Source organism: Pholcus phalangioides, unplaced genomic scaffold (genome assembly GCF_987345545.1).
Source record: "Pholcus phalangioides strain wild (caught in Gottingen) unplaced genomic scaffold, Ppha-v1.0 ptg000001l_1, whole genome shotgun sequence".
NCBI lineage: Eukaryota > Metazoa > Arthropoda > Arachnida > Araneae > Pholcidae > Pholcus > Pholcus phalangioides.
In genome coordinates, this window is record NW_028301594.1 from 30,033,247 (window position 1) to 30,049,447 (window position 16,201).

Here is a 16,201-nt window from a genome sequence, read left to right on the forward strand (position 1 = left end):
AAAAAAATTTCACTTGAAAATTTTTTTTATTGATCTGTATGCTGTGACTAAGTTAAAAAACAAATATTATGTGTGAAATTGCTTGTAGAATGTGTACTTTTATTCAAGTACATATTTGCTTGAAAAAGTTTATTCATCCAACAGCTGTGATCGTGCCTCCGTAGTCAAACAGAGGACTTTTACCATAGTAATAGAGGACATAGTTTCCTCCGGGCCACTTGAAAAATTTTGCTGGGTACCACCAAGGTGCTTTGAAATTGGACGGAGCTGCTTGACATACGGTGATGGATACCATTAACAACAGCAAAATCTATAAAATAGATAATAAAAGAACGAGAATGAATAAATAGTAATCCACGCAATGTATCAGTGACAGTGCGTTACAATAGCGATTCACAAAGCTTTAGAAACAGATAGATAGATAATTTTAAATTAACTTATTAATTTACTTTATTAAGATATCGAACGAAATAAAAATACGGGGTTAGTGAAAAGTAATGAACAAATTTTAAAAGCTAATGAAAAAAAAATTAACCAATCGACATAGAAAGGTTCAATACATGCACTAAATAATTTTAAATAGCTTGATTTTTTCCGATAAGTTAAGAAAATACACTGCTGGCCACCGTAAATGCAACACCCTGAAGGAAGCATGCAAATAATATGAAATTTACAACATGCATTAGCGGAGGTGAGATATGCAAATGATTAGAATTTCAGCGCAGACGCATATCACGCGCGCCTGTGGCGCCACTTCAAAGCGCTATTTAAGGCTTGGAGATTTCAACGATTTGAAGTACGGCAATTGTGTTTTTCTTGTGGTTTTTTCAAAAAAACGATCAATTATGCCTCGTAGAAAACAGCGATCACCTTTTGATCAAGTATCCGAGTTCGACAGAGGAAGGATAGTGGCCTACCGAGATTGTGGATTATCTTTCAGGGAAATCGGTAGTCGTGTTGGACGAAACCAAACAACTGTAATGCGGATATGTGATCGTTGGATGCAGGAGGGTACGACGGACCGACGTGTTCGATCGCATCCACCTCAGTGCACCACTTCACGTGATGACAGGCGTATTGTGCGTATGGCAGTGACGGATCGCTCAGCCACCTCACGAACCATAGCACAGCACATTCAGTCTGTACCGCATCAGCCAGTGTCTGCGCGTACCATTCGACGCCGTTTACAGCAGAGTGGTCTGTCCGCAAGACGTCCATTGCTTCGTCTACCCTTGACGCAGAACCACAGACGTCTCCGCCGCCAATGGTGCGATGAAAGAAGGATGTGGACGGCACAATGGAATGGAATTGTCTTTACTGACGAGTCACGCTTCTGTCTGCAACACCACGATGGTCGGATTCGAGTCTGGAGACACCGTGGAGAGAGGATGCTGAACAGCTGCATTATGCACCGCCACACTGGTCCTGCACCGGGTATTATGGTATGGGGCGGTATTGGATATCACTCTCGCACTCCTCTAGTACGCATTGCCGGTACTTTAAAAAGCCAGCGCTACATCTCCGAGGTGTTGGAGCCAGTTGTCCTTCCTTACCTTCAGGGCTTGCCCACAGCCATATTTCAACAGGATAATGCGCGACCACACGTGGCACGCATTGTCCAAAGGTTCTTCGTCAATCGCCAGATTGAATTGCTTCCCTGGCCAGCTCGCTCTCCGGATCTTTCGCCGATAGAAAACATGTGGTCCATGGTTGCTCAACGATTGACCCAGATTACATCCCCAGCTGCCACACCAGATCAACTTTGGCAACGCGTGGAAGCTGCTTGGTCTGCTGTACCCCAAGAACACATCCAAAGTCTCTTTGAATCAATGCCGAGGCGTGTGGCAGCGGTGATCTCCAACAATGGCGGCTACTCTGGCTACTGATTTTGGCAGGAACCACACTTCACAGAAGTCTATAAATTTAATCATTTGATGCTTGGTCAACATGTTATCTACAAAATAAATATTGTTGCGATATCTCTTGTCTTTCTTGGTGTTGCAATTTGGGTGGCCAGCAGTGTAGTTTAAAATTTTACTCTCACAGGTGATGCTGTACCACAAAGTATTGACGAAACATATAATACGACACATACAATCCATAAGAATGTTTATGATAATTTGCTTCACATAAAACTACCATATTTCAAACACGATCACCCTTTCACCCGTTTAGATGTAGCTCGATCTACAAAAGGTGCTCGTATTGAAATGTGGTGATGTGCAAATCGTTTTGAAAACCAACACATCGCAAGGAAAGTGGGGAGGGAGAACCGACATCTTAGTCCAACCTCGTCTGACTGGAATTTAAAACTCGTTCTTTAGCTGTAGAAATTTGCCGAGTGTGGAATCCTTTGCCACACTTTTAAACGGGGTGAAAGAAATGGTCTTCGAATTTTATAGGGTGAGCAAAAAGTCCGTATAAACTTTAAAAATTCATAAAAACCAGAAAAATAACCGAAATAAAAAACGATTTGGGGAGGGCTAGGTCACGGGAATTTTTTATTTTTATTATTTTTTTTTTTTTTGACAGGAAAAAATAAGCGCCATCTATCGGCTATTTTTTGAGTTATTTTTCCCCGTCTTAAAAAAATTCCCGTGACCTTTGGCGATGCTAACCGTGCAAGCCGTTTTATTTCGGTTATTTTTCCGGTTTTTATTCATATTTAAAGTTTCTACGGACTTTTTGCCCACCCTGTAGATATTTTCCCTTTTCTTGCTCTGCTGATGAAAAGCAAGAAGGGAGACAAGATTGCAATATCGTACTAGTGTTGCACCTAAAATAAACGATAAAAGAATTTTACCATTGCAGCTGAAAATTGCCCGCATAAAAGTGTTAATTATACACTGTTTGTGTGTTATGACAAATTTTTCGTTATACAGCGCTACCTGTGAATGAAATTTTGAAACTTTCTTAAATTTATCGGGAAAAAAAACAACTCTAAGCCATGGTAGGTATTTTAGTGCAAACCTCACTTTTTATGTGAAATAGTTGATTTCTTTTATTAATTTGTAAGATGTGTACAAGAAGTTTACATTAATATTGTTAGTTAAATTTCATTTAAATCTAACGTGATGATAACAATGATCCAATAACAATTTAATAACAAAAATAAAAATATTTTTTTTAGTGTAATGTTTCACTCACTCTGAACCGCGGACCGTTTGAGGCTTAGACTGAAGATATAAATATATTATTCATACTCTGTGGTTTGTGGCCCTCTACAATGAACCGCGTTAACGCGACGTAATCTGCCAAACGAAACGTTGTGATAACATGGCCGACGCGCGCATGCGAAAAAACCAAAAAATTAAAACACTATTCTTATTATGATTATTGGTGACGATGCAAATGTTTCTTCAAAATCTCTTCTTTTTGACGTTTGAAATAAAGGCCTTGAAAGACTAATTTTTTGTTACTGAAATCACCACAAGGTCGGGATCAGTCATTTTGCGACTCACCTTAATAAATGTAGGGGTGCGTAATACGGCAGATATGGGTCTTTAAGTCATATAAATACAGCTTGTACAGGAAGTTCACTAGGGAGCCCCTAGTAAAATGAATTACATATGTAAAATGGACACATTATTTGGACAATTTTTCAATTGAACTACGTTTCCATAACCGGTTGAGAAGAATTAAGGCTTGGGTAAGGAATTCCTAGACGCGCTGTGTAATAAGTAGAGCCCGGATTATATGCAAATGCATATGTGCATATGCATTTGCATATTTTGGCCTTTTTTAGCATTAATGCATATAAATGCATAAAATTGAAGAATTTTCAGAATAAGTGCATATTTTTGGAAGTTTATTTAAGCGTAATCACTTTTTTATGATTTCTCAAGTAAATATTGCTAATAATGCTGTAAAGTCTCTCTTTTGCGTTCACAGGATAAAAAAATTCGTTCGTAAAAGAGGGGTGGCCGTTGACCAGGGATTTGAAATGTATACTTCCAATATACAAGGGGAAAATATTAGTTGGCCGTAAAAGAAGGGTGACCGCATTTGACAGGTCTCCGATGGGGGGAGGGGGTTTACTATTATTTTTATAACATTGGTTTTTGTGCAGCAGGTTGCATTTAATGAATTAATAGAGTTGTTCGTATTTTCCAAATATCATGTATTCTAGAGATATAGATGGCTTCTTTCTCAGCCAGAGATATCAAGGAAACAGTTATTTTCCGGATATTATGCTGAGGTGAGCTCGGAAAGAAAAGTCGTCACGTCTCCGCCGGGACTCGAACCCAGGCCTCTTGCATACCGGGCAAGCATGCTACCATCTACACCACTGGAGATGGCGCCTCACGACACAGTGCGTGAAATTAGGAAGGCAGATTTATGTGTCTCAAGTGGTGTAGATGGTAGCATGCTTGCCCGGTATGCAAGAGGCCTGGGTTCGAGTCCCAGCGGAGACGTGATGACTTTTCTTTCCGAGCTCACCTCAGCATAATATCCGGAAAATAACTGTTTCCTTGATCATGTATTCTATTATTAAGGCTATTTCTGGAGTTATGTCAAAAAGCGTTCAATTTTTCAGAAATAGTGTTGAAATTCTTTTGTTACTGGTATTTAGTTACTGAGCAGCTACAACAAACTAGAAATTAAAAATGCCTAAATGAAAAATGTGTAGAAGTTTTTTGCATATGCAGGTATATGGGGGGGGGATATTTTTTGTAAATTAAATATGCACTAAGGAATAGAAAATATTCATTTTAAAACTTTTCATGATTTTTTAGTGTATATTTTGGGTTTTAATGCATATTTTGGCATTTTCGAGTGCATATTTTAGCATTTTTAATGCATATTTTAGCATTTTCAATGCATATTTTAGCATTTTTAATGCATATTTTGGCATTTTTGAGTGCATATTTTGGCATTTTTAAGTGCATATTTGCATATTTTTAGAGCATATTTCGTCACTTTTTTAGTGCATATAATCCGGGCTCTAGTAATAAGGTTTGTTGATGGTCAGGGCCTATTTATTGTGTGGGCAAATGGGGCATATGCCCAGGGCCTACTAATTTTCATGGCCCCTAAAAATTTATCTTTTAGTAATTTACCTCTCTTTCATGGAATACAGTCAGAGAACATTTTGATGTGTTTGAAGAAGTATCGAGGTCACTCATTGCTAATGAAATGTATGATACCACAAAAAAAGAAAAGAAAAGCACCTAGAGAAGAGCAGGTTCTTTGATGATGGGTATACTGATTCTTTAGATCTTTATCCTATGAACAATTTCAGAGTAGCATGTAGTTTTGCATTATGCGATGCATTGATATTGCAACTAACATCTAGAAAAGATTCTGTGGCCCTGTATATATTTTGTATGCATTGTAAATTTTAGACCATTCTCGACTCTCTCTCACTTCAACATGCCAACTCTCCTTCTTTTTACTTGCACTCCACAAGTGCTCTCCACACTTCTTCTTTTGAAATTCTAGGCTGCGATCTCCGGCCTTTATATGTCACTGGGCACACGTACAATTTTTCTCCCTGGGCATTGGGTTCAGCTATTCATTTTTAGTCAAATGGCTTGTACGTTACATCAACTTGATAGCTGTCTTCATGAGGAGAACGGCGCGAGAGATTTGGTACTTGGGAGCACGAAGCACAGGGGTGGGAACTGCCGCTATAAATCATTGCTAACTTTATTCGATACAAGCCTGCCTCGTTTGAGGTAACGGAAGTAAGTTGCTTTGCATCAGTCTGGGGTTGTAAGCGGTTCTATCTATCTATTTATCGTCCTGTTCTGAGCTATCAAATCCTTTTCCTTTCTTCACTTCGACAATAGGAGAACCGGCCCTTAGCTTATGATATTATAATTGCCAGCAATAGAACATTTGGATATCCTTTATCAAATGAAGAGCTGAACAGTAAAGTTCTGCTTCAGATAGTGAGGGAAGATATATATAAGATAAAGAAAGAAAATCTCTAGTTCCCAACACAAATTTCAAGAAAAAGATTTCTCTATTCAACGAAAAGATCACTTAAAAAAAGATTCGTCCAAGTAAGGAATGAAAAGATTTAACGGTTTTGAGCATGACTAGATTTATCTTGGTTGCACAGAGCACGCTTCGCTCAGAGTCGGGCTGATGTCGATTTTCCGGGGTTTTTCAACTTGAGACGGGAATGAGCATTAGTAAGTCTCTCCACAGAGAGCAGGAAGACCGTCAACACGATACTCACATAGCACGAAAATTGAAGCATCTTTCACTTCCAACGCGGAAGACAGATGACAGCATCACTATAACATAAAACACGCATGAATCTGTCATCATAATTACGTCAGGGATACGCATAACACTAAAAAAACCTTTAAAACTTTATTGTACGTTTATATCTGCAGTTAAATATAACAATTTTAGTGTTGCTGCTTAAATGGTTATGGACGAGCCTTGCATGAATGTTTAAATAACTCTCAAAATGTACTCCCCAGCAACTCTTTGTTGAATTAAATATCGACGGCCCAGTTCAAAACAAAGCAACAAATCAAAGTTCTATGTTTTGAGAATGGGAATCAACTCAGATTTAATTACAGTTGGGAGCGTATAAGCAAAGTTGGGGGTTGTTGCTGTTTTGCAATATGTGTAGAAGCATTTTTCCACTCATTTCGTGCATAACTTGAAAATGCAATTTTCTGAGTTGTCGCATTTTTCGACTGGGTCGTCCAAATAAATAGAAGAAATAATTTGAGGAACACACAGGTGAAAAATAAATAAATAGAAGAAAAATAATTAGCGGGACAGCGTTAAATAAATAAGTAAGGGGAAAAAAAATCTGCGGATGATCGGCAAATAAATGGGAGAAAGAATTTGCGGACCGAAAAAATAACTAAATATGAGAAAAGGAATTTGCGGACCAAAAAAAAGGAAAAAAAACGGGAGAAATAATTTCTGGACCGGCAAAAAATGAATAAATAGGAGCGAAATAATTTTCGGGACGGCGTAAAATAAATAAATAGGGAAAAACAATTTGTAGACCAGCAAATAAATAGGAGGAAGAATTTGCGGAACAGAAAAAACAAAAAATTAGGAAAAATATTCTGTGGACTAGAAAAAATAAATAAATAGGAGAAAATAATTTGCGACAGTGGCATGAAATAAATAAATAGGAGAAAGAATTTGAGGACCGGCTAAAAAATAAATCGACGGCTCAGTTCAAAAAGCCAACTTAAAATTTTGTTTTGAGCTACCTGCATTTTAAAGATGCACTTTGTATGGAAAACTTAATGGGAATCAACTTAGATTTAATTATAGTAGGGAGCTAAGTTTGGAGTCGTTGCTGTTTTGCTATATGTAGAGGCATTTTCAACCATTCTCAGGGCGGACATAACTCAAAAATACAATTTTGTGATTAATGATAATTGTTGCCTTTTTGAACTGGCCGTCGATGTGTACAAGAAAAATGAACGCACATAGAAAAAGGGTGTGAATACTTATATCAACTAAATATTTAATCATCATGCATAATACTTACGTTGATCTTGAAAATGGACATATTTTTTTCTCTGTATTTTTCCTTTTTCAAGCACAACAACAACAACAAAAAAAGGTATCGAAAAGGAACATTTGGTTTTATATGGCACGCACTTAAAATTTTCTAGGTTTCGTAAATTGCTTTGTGCTACGATAATGGTTGAGAGAAATTGAACCACCGAAGAATACGCATGACTTGCTTCGAATTGCATTAAAAACAATCATATAGGAATTGACTTTTTATTTTCCCATTAAATATCTTGAGTGTGAATTTTTCTATTTTGGAAACGAACAACATTTTTTTAAGGGCCAAAACTACGTATCGTTGCTTTTCGTATTTACGGAGTTCTAAATTACAAATTATTTATTTCATTTGGTAGTTTTATGTTTCCGATTGAACTATAACTTGATCATTTGATATAATAGAATCGAAGCGGTGGAAGTAATTGAACATTTCAGATAAATAAACACGCACGAGTAGACACGCTGCAATTAGGTCAATACAGTATTGCCCTATTTATAAATTTATATATCACCTAAACAATTAGTTATTACTCTACAATATTATCTATTACCATCAGCTATTAGCTACAGAGAGGGAGAAGCGAGAAGAGAGATGAGAGACAAGGTAGAGATGAGAGAGAGAGAGCTGAGATGAGGGAGAGATGAGAGAGAATTGAGATGAGGGAGAGATGAGAGAGAATTGAGATGAGGGAGAGATGAGAGAGAGATGAGATGAGGGAGAGATGAGACAAGGGAGAGGTGAGACAAGAGAGAGATGAGGCAAGGGAGAGATGAGAGAGAGAGAGATGAGACAAGGGAGAGATGAGAGAGATGAGAAGGAGAGATGAGAGAGAGATGAGAGAGAGATAAGAGAGATGAGAAAGAGAGATGAGAGAGAGATGAGAGAGAGATAAGAGAGATGAGAAAGAGAGATGAGAGAGAGATAAGAGAGATGAGAGAGAGATAAGAGAGATGAGAGAGAGATAAGAGAGATGAAAGAGAGATGAGAGAGAGATAAGAGAGATGAGAGAGAGATAAGAGAGATAAGAGAGAGATAAGAGAGAGATAAGAGAGATGAGAGAGAGATGAGAGAGAGATGAGAGAGAGATAAGAGAGATGAGAAAGAGAGATGAGAGAGAGATAAGAGAGATGAGAGAGAGATAAGAGAGATGAGAGAGAGATAAGAGAGATGAGAGAGAGATAAGAGAGATGAGAGAGAGATAAGAGAGATGAGAGAGAGATAAGAGAGATGAAAGAGAGATGAGAGAGAGATAAGAGAGATGAGAGAGAGATAAGAGAGATAAGAGAGAGATAAGAGAGAGATAAGAGAGAGATAAGAGAGAGATAAGAGAGAGATAAGAGAGATGAGAGAGAGATGAGAAAGGGAGTGAAAGACATTGCGTGCTAGTGTTGCATTTGAAAAAATATCTTTACAGAGAGCAGGCAGACCTTTAACAGAGATACTTACATAACATGGAAATTTAGGCATTTGGCATTTTCACTTTAAAATATGTAAGGCAGATGGTAGCTTTAAGCAAGGACACGTAACAAGCATAACTCTGCTGACATAAATACATTAGGGTCACGCGTACGAACAACACGTTCCGGCAAGTACCAATTCCTCAGAAATTCCTTAAAGGAATGTTTACGAGGTGCATATACAGTTAAAGAGTAGTAATATGATATTTGTTCATATAGTCCACAGTTTTCAATACAGAGAAATATGTAATCAAGTATTTCTTAAGCTCAATGTTAATGATTTTTTTGAATTTAAAATTTTTTTTTCTGTTAATTATTGAAATTAGTATTAGAAATGATCGAGTTTGCATGTACTGGAATTTGTTTTCGGTTCCGTATATACAAACTCGAAAATAGCTACCTAAGATGTGAAGAGCAACCAGGTAAAAACGTTTCATAAGGTGAATACACCATTGCGTAATGTTATATTGACGTGAAATTTTATTGAATCAATTTTCAAATTCCAGCCGTGATTTCAGCGATTTTCGCATTAATGTACAGCAGAACCAGATTTTCAAGTTTGTATTTTTTTCGAAATAAAGTCGGTAATAAGAATCATACTTGAGCATTACACACGCATTTCTATCGGCCATGTCCGGCGTAATGGATGAATGAACGAGAAAATGCGATCGTCTCCATCTAACGGCAATTTCGATAACAGTCGGTTTTTACAAGGCTTCGATTCAAAACTCTGTGACTATTCGGGGTCACTCGAGTATTTTCAAGGGTTGGTATTTATTTTCGAGGAGGTTGGTAAAAAGAATATAAAATGGTGTTGTGATTTGAGTTGTATCGCATTTCGAGCCGAATTCCCGAGTCTCTAGTAACGTCGAACATATCGAATAAGAAATGGCTGCAAAGGTGAGTGAAAATTTGAAATTCTTTTCGAATTTTCAAGACCTTTTTCCTCTTGCTGAAATTTTATATTTTGGTCATTTGATACTGATTTATACAGAAATAATTTTCCAATAAGTTAATTCATTATGCCGTTCCTAAAGTCAAGTGACTGTCACCTTGAGAATCTCGCTTCAATAAAAAAGAAGTACGTTTTAAATAAAAATCAATGGAAAGTGTTTATTGATAAATTTTCTTCTAAATTGCTGGGAAGTCCTTTTAAAGATTCGGCTGAATATGCTTTCGAAATTTTTCATTGTGTAGGAATATTTAAGAACCACGTAAAGTGAAACCTCGATATAACAATATCTGCAGACTAAGATAAAATATCGTTGTACAGAGGTTAGGGGCCATTCAAATATTACGTAAGCAGATTTTCAGCCATTTTTGACCCCCCCCCCCGTCAGCAAAAGTCAGCAAAACACTGACCCCTTTCCCCCCCGTCAGCAAAATTTCGTCAGCAGCTTAGAATATTTCATATTTTCAAAAAGGGGTGGTTGATGACGTAAGCAACCTTCAACCCCCCCCTCCCCACTTGTCATCAAAAGTTAGCAAATCCGAAACCCCCTCCCCCCCCTCGATGCTGACGTAATACTTGAATGACCCCTTATCGTTGTATCGGGAGCATTTATCATCAGTCACCACCAAATTAATGCTATTGTTGGCATCTCTTCTGAATTGGTGTTGCTAATTCCACCATAAAATACATTTATAAGCATTTATTCGTAACAAAAAATTATAATTGATTAGTTAATTTAAAAAATTCAGTTTCTTGTACCACACTGTAAAGGGGTTTTCCGCACAGTACATTTGTGTACTACACACAAAGTAGCTTCACGGCAACTTCATTAACACTTTAGGAGGGTAGATGGTGCAAAATACCGATATTATTAAACACTTCGAAAGAATAGAAACTGGTGAGGAATTTAAAAAAACATATTGAAGGTAATTTCGAGCGAAATTTAAAAAAATACCGTTTTAGTGATTTAAAATATTGTTATAAGGAGATTTATATTAAATAATATACAGGGTGATTAAAAAAAACTATCCCGACATATGGGCCCCTACCCCTAACTATCATACCATTCACAGAAACTGAATGAAATTTTGGCATAAGGTATTTTGATGTATGCGCTCAAGAATGATATGGAAAACAACAGTGTCACTCTAACAGTTACGGTTACAGTGAGAAAAATTCGAAAATATCAAATGGCAACACCAAGTTTTTTGTATTGGAATGTGATCTCCATTGTGAAAAACCCTAAATAGCGTTCGAACGGCAACTGTAGCATGAAAATCACCGGCGGTAGATAGGCTAAAAGTGAGGACAACCAATAAGGACAGAGAAGCAGCATAAAATAAAGCATTTTATTGTGTTTCAAAAATTTTCCACATGACCTTGTGGAGGACTAATCAGGCTGGGATCTCAGCCGAAGAAACGGTGTGACGAATGAAACGAACATTAATGTTCTGGTGCACGGCAAAGTCCTTTTTACTTTTTCCTTGCCTAGCTCCGGGGATTTTCGTGCTACAGGTGCCATTCCAACGCTATTTAGTGTTTTTCAGTATGGAGATCGCATTTCAATACAAAAAACTTGGTGTTGCCATTTGGTATTTTTGAAATTTTCTCACTGTAACCGTAACTGTTAGAGTGACACTGTTGTTTTCCATATCATTCTTGAGCGCATACCTCAAAATACCTTATGCCAAAATTTCATTCAGTTTCTGTGAATGGTATGATAGTTAGGGACCCATATGTCAGGATAGTTTTTTTATAATCACCCCGTATATAAGAGGAAATATAGTAGTAAAGGATATTTTGTCGGATCGAGATGAGTTTAACATTAGATTGTAGGCGATCTCAAACAAGATTCAATAAAATATCGTTGCAGAGGGATTTATCGTTGTAGCGAGGTTACACTGTAGTAAAAACTTGTGTTATGGGCATATTTTCTAAATGTGCCAAAATGTTATGTTAAGTATTTTTGTTCTATTTATCACTAGCTCTTCACCTACTTGCTCGTGTTGGTTCTCGTAGTATATACAGTTTCTGCAATTTTACCTGCGAAACTGTTTGAGAAGTTCGTCAAGGGACCAGGTGGTATCGGATACGGTGGTCTTGGACAAGGAGCCGGTTGGGTCGGCTACTCTTACGGAATGGGTCTCCGTGAACCCGTACCAGTACCTGTTTAAGGTGAGAAAATATATCGACGCAGAGGAATCGTGACACGATCCACGGTAAGTTTTAATCATGATCGCTTTTTTGAATGGATTCGTCATACATTTTTTTTTGTAGTACACGCTCATTTCGGAATTGTGGACATCTTTTTTTTTGCAAAGCTTTAGCGCAGGCCTTAAAGTATCCGACTACGTTTAAAATGTCATTTTGTAAGAAATTTCAATTTTTTTAATTTTTATTTTTCATGGAAGTAAATGTTCTTGTAATTCCAAAACAAGATCAACGACTTTTCTTTGTTTATATGACGCTTAGAACCGAATTTACGTCAACTTTAGTGTTGCGTTTTTACATCAAGTGCAATTTGTGAATAAAAACTTAAAACGCGTTTTAAGAAGAATGATATTTTAGACATTTTACTTAAGTTTGAAACATGATTTTTTAATGACAATGGTCACTTCTTCAATATTGCTAATAGTTTTGTATAATAGTTTATTCCTTTATAATGATTTGCCACATCATCAATCCTCCCACAGAAATTGAAGGAAATTCGGGCAGCGCCGGGTATTATTATAGCTAGTTAGAATATAAAAATTCTGGTTTATATATAGGGAGTTACGTGTAAGAAACAGTCTGTACTTCGATTTTTTTTGGGATCACGGACCGGTTTCGTGGTGACAGCTTCGATTACTCGTGGCATTTAGGGCATCGTTTTCCCAAAATTATTTTTGATAAAATTTATAAAGATCTTTGTATCAAAAAAAAAAAAAATATATATATATACACCTTAATAACAGTAACAAAACGTTCTATGTTGAAACATTGGGATTAAAATTAAATGAATACTTAAAAATTGAACAAATTTTGAAAATAAGTGTGAAATTTTAATTGTAGCTTTCCAGTTATAAATGGAAAAAAAAAATAACTGTACGATACAAACAAATGAAGCGTATTATTTATTGCATAAACGTGACAATGTAATTATGCTAATACATTTTGTATCTAGTTTGCTGATACCATGTTGTATTATTTCTATAATACAAGAAAATTTGTTAATTTAGTATCTCCTCATTCGGTATAAGTGAAGATTTCATATTGGCTGAGAAGCATGCATCTCAAATTATTAAATTACAAAACATTTCTTCACTCCATATATATGACATGTTTCTACGTATATGATACTGTATTTTATAATTTGTCCTCGTCACTGTATTTTTTAGACTTTTCAAGATTCACTATCACGGATGCCGAGTTTTTGATTACTCAAAAAAAATGCAACATTATCATCAACCAAAAACTGGATGAATGGATTTAATGGGTATACTTATACATGGTTACGTGGAAATAACCACAATTCATTCTGAAAAATAACATTTGTAATTAATATTAAAGTTTTGTTTATTTTGTATACTAGTGTCACACATTTCTTCGTGCATTTTTTTTTCTCACTTAACTAACAGAGGTATGCGCAATGAGGAATTGTTGGTGATCGATGCCATTTTCAAGATAATCGGCTCGGAGTATTTTGAAAATATTGTATTTACACTGGAACTGGTGTGCAAAAAGTTGATACATTCACAAAAAAAAAAATATATATATATTGCAGTCCATTCACAAATACAAAATTTGAAGCTACAGCACGCAAATTTAGTGGTATATATATGTTCGGGAAATGTCAGGAATCCGGTTAGTAAATACATAATATTACACATACTCATCACACTTATTATTATTATACGTAATAACCGGTTATTGGGCATAATCGCTGAGAATTTCGGCAAGTTCGATAAATTTACCTAAATTTATCACTTTTACCGGTGATTATGTATAATTCCCAAGCGTCGGGTCTTTAGTAAACATGATAAATTGTTCTACAGTATAGAATCAATCATCCGAAACGATTGGGGACCGGGGGTATTAGGATAACTGATTTTTCTGATAACCGATCATTCACGGAAAAAAAATGTACCAATGTCATAGGAGCAATATGAAACAAAGAAACGGTGATATTAAACACAAAACTGTGTATATTTTGTATCACATGTCTTACAAATAATCCAGAGAGCTAACTGACTAGCCTAGTTTGAAAAGTTCAAAATGGCCATCAAAGTAGTCCATAGGAAAAGTCTAAAATTTTCTTTTGCTTCAATTAAAAGCATTAGTGGCCTCTATCGGAACTTCTACGTGGCGCAAATTTGAATTTGCCGACTGGAACGCTTTAGGTTAGACCATGTTTCGGTTGATCGGTATTCGGATAATCGATGCTGTATATTATATACGCGTACTATACATGATAATTCACACATGTATTTTACCATTACATCGGGGTTCGACCATATTCATATTCATACTAGACACATTTGGAATTTTTTCATATTTATCTCAAACTCAATAATTATACTGGAGTATTATGCATAATCACAGATAAAGGCGACAAATTTAATACTTATCAAATTTACCAATGACACTTGTGGTTATTATGCATAATATCTGGTAAAAGGGATAATTTTTTAGTATTCATCAAATTTACCAACGATGCTTGCTTGGGTGCTATACATAATCGTTGGTAAAAGTGATTAATTTGTCAAACTTACCAAGACGATTGATAAGTATGCATAATAACAACCGATTTATCACATTTACCGTACCATATAATTCATACAGGCAAATATACAGACTGCCTTAAATTGTTTGCACAGCAGACATCTCTGCAACTGTTTTTGACTTTAGAAACACATTCTTTCAATTACAGAAAGTTTTCCAATGACGTTTGACAAATATTTTGATGCATAAAATAATTTTTACGAATTTGAATTTTATTTACGTTTCGTAATTTGTCAACCACATCCTCAATCATTGGCGACAAATGCCGAAAATTTCAAAGTCAAATATCTCCATTAATATTGCAATTAAAAATATTCATTTTTTTGTAACTGACTTCTCAGAGCCGCATTGACATTCCACTAATTGGAAGTTTCTGTGCACGAGACTATATAAAAAGTTAATTTCTTTATTTTTTGTATGTATGTGACCCCTTGGAAAGTTTAAGACACTTTTCGCAACCGCACGTCATTTGCAAACTTTTGTAATTAAAAGTATGTTTTTAAAGTCAACGGTTGCACAGATATCCGCTATATAAACAACATGGGACCATTGGCGTAATTACGAGGGGGTGGAGAGAGCTTAGTGGGGCGGCAAGTTCAGAGGGGTGGCAAATTTGAGGAATGGTTTGCCACGAAAATTGGTAGAATGGGAGAAGGGCGGCAAAATTTTTATAACCCTCAATAAATTTGCCTCAGTCCAGACAGCTAGAGGTTAGGTCAGTGAGTGACCAAAAAAGTGACCTAGAGAATTTGCAAGCACGTGAGTGAGCAAAATAGTGACTAAGAGCATGAGTAGGAATGTGAATGATCAAAAGAATGACCTACAGAGCGAGGGATCAGATCAGTGAGTGATCTAGGCCGTGTACAAGTCGTGCCAGTAATCAAAAGAGTAACCCATCAAAGAGAAATGGTGAGCAACCGAAATAGTGACCAAGAGCGTGTGCCAGCAAGTGAGTGACCAAAACAGTGTGCAAGCACGTGAATGACTAAATGAGGGACTTATAGTGTGTGAAAATGGGAATGACCAAAAAGAGTGACTTAGAAACACGGATATGCTTGCAGGAATGCAGGGAAACCAAGAGGTTTATAGCACAGGGTGGCGAATTCGAGGTAAGTGTAGTCAAGAAAATTAGACTAGAATGGGAGAAGGACGGCAAAATTGTGATCAGCCCACAGGCGGCGAAATTATAAATGCGCTTCTGTATGTGACAACATGTATATGACTTTAGTTTTCAAAAAGTGGCTCGCGGACTTCCGTGGGAGAAAGTGTGGAGGTCGGCATGTGTTTCAGAGCAAAATAGAAACGAGGCCCTTAATTCCCTCGTTGTTTAAACAAAGCAACTTCCTTTGCAAACTGAAAAACGCATATACACACAAGTATAAGATGACAGTGTTTGTAAAACGTTTCATATAAATCCACTGTTTGTGATTTCCGCTAGTTATTGGTATAAAAACTAAATAAAAATTAATGACTTGTACTTTTTTGTTTTTGAAGATTAACCTCCATAGCGATGGTCAAAAGCGAAGACTA

At 36.5% G+C, this 16,201-nt stretch overlaps 2 long non-coding RNA genes across 2 annotated transcripts; one reads left to right on the top strand and one right to left on the bottom strand.

Annotated features, from left to right (window-relative positions):
- Positions 1-108: 108 nt before the first annotated feature.
- On the bottom strand, positions 109-7,545 carry LOC149090337 (uncharacterized). The gene is made up of 2 exons (XR_016193188.1): positions 7,478-7,545; positions 109-310 (listed from the first exon to the last, which is right to left on the bottom strand). It is a non-coding gene; the product is annotated as an uncharacterized LOC149090337 (long non-coding RNA).
- Positions 7,546-9,598: 2,053 nt separating this feature from the next.
- On the top strand, positions 9,599-13,407 carry LOC149090338 (uncharacterized). Its single transcript, XR_016193189.1, has 3 exons — positions 9,599-9,858; positions 11,896-12,129; positions 13,288-13,407. It is a non-coding gene; the product is annotated as an uncharacterized LOC149090338 (long non-coding RNA).
- Positions 13,408-16,201: the final 2,794 nt, after the last annotated feature.